This window comes from Rhipicephalus microplus, chromosome 5 (assembly GCF_043290135.1).
Source record: "Rhipicephalus microplus isolate Deutch F79 chromosome 5, USDA_Rmic, whole genome shotgun sequence".
Taxonomy (NCBI): Eukaryota; Metazoa; Arthropoda; class Arachnida; order Ixodida; family Ixodidae; genus Rhipicephalus; species Rhipicephalus microplus.
Window position 1 is genome coordinate 162,245,623 of NC_134704.1, and position 1,273 is coordinate 162,246,895.

A 1,273-nucleotide genomic window follows, 5' to 3' on the forward strand; every position below is an offset into this window, starting at 1 on the left:
AAGCGCAGGTAAAGGGACAAGTCATTGCAGATAGACAAATAAGTAGATAGACAGATAGATGAAAATACAAAAAAGAGAATTTGTCGCGGACGTGATTAGAACACGCAACCATCTGATCTGGAGTCAGACGTGCTAAAGTTGCTTGCGCCACCGAGTCCGCTTAGGGTAGCCGTTCGCCCACACGTGGTAGCATGTTTTGCACGGCCTTATGTCGATGAAGCACAGGTAAAGGGACAAGTCATTTTAGACAGACAAATAAGTAGGTAGACAGATAGATGAAAATAATGAAAAGAGAATTTGACCCGGACGTGATTCGAACACTTCACCTACTGATCTGGAGTCAGACGCGCTACCGTTGCACCTCCGTGTCCGCTCAGGGCAGCCGTTCGCACATACGTGGTAGCATGTTTTGCTCGGCCTTCTGTCGATGAAGCACAGGTAAAGATTTAAGTCATTGTAGAAAGACAAATAAGTAGATAGACAGATAGATGAAAATAACAAAAGAGAGAACTTGACATCGACGTGATTCGAACACGCAACCTTCTGATCTGGAGTCAGACGTCCTGCCGGGTCGCCATCGACTTGACTTAGTGTAGCCGTTCGCACACACGCAGTAAGTAGCATGTATTGCTCGGCCTTCTGTCGATGAAGCATAGGTAAAGAGAGAAGTCATTGTAGACAGACAAATAAGTAGACAGATAGTTGAAAACAATAAAAAAGAGAATTAGACCCCGACGTGATTCGAACACGCAACCTTCTGATCTGGAGTCAGACGCGCTACAGTTGCGCCACCGAGTCCGCTTAGGGTAGCCGTTCGCACAGACGCGGTAGCATGTTTTGCTCGGCCTTCTGTCGATGTAGCACTGGTAAAGAGACAAGTCATTGTAGACAGACAAATAAGTAGATAGACAGATGAAAATAATATGAAAGAGGATTTGACCCGGACGCGATTCGAACACGCAACCTTCTGATCTGGAGTCGGACGCGCTAACAGTTCGCCACCGAGTCCACTTAGGGTAGCCGATCGCACACACGCCGTAGCATGATTTACTCGGCCTTCTGTCGATGAAGCACACGTAAAGAGACAAGTCGTTGTAGACAGACAAAGAGGTAGATAGATTTATGAAAATAACAAAAACGAGAACTTAACACGGACGTGATTCGAGCACAGAACCCTCTGATCTGGGCAAGACGCGCTACCGTTGCGCCACCGAGTCCGCTTAGGGTAGCCGTTCGCACACACGTGGTAGCATGTTTTTTCGGCTTTTTGTTG

General features: G+C 47.1%; 1 non-coding gene across 1 annotated transcript; it reads right to left on the reverse strand.

Annotated features, from left to right (window-relative positions):
• Positions 1-726: 726 nt before the first annotated feature.
• TRNAW-CCA (transfer RNA tryptophan (anticodon CCA)) lies at positions 727-798 on the reverse strand. The gene has a single exon. It is a non-coding gene; the product is annotated as a tRNA-Trp (tRNA).
• Positions 799-1,273: the final 475 nt, after the last annotated feature.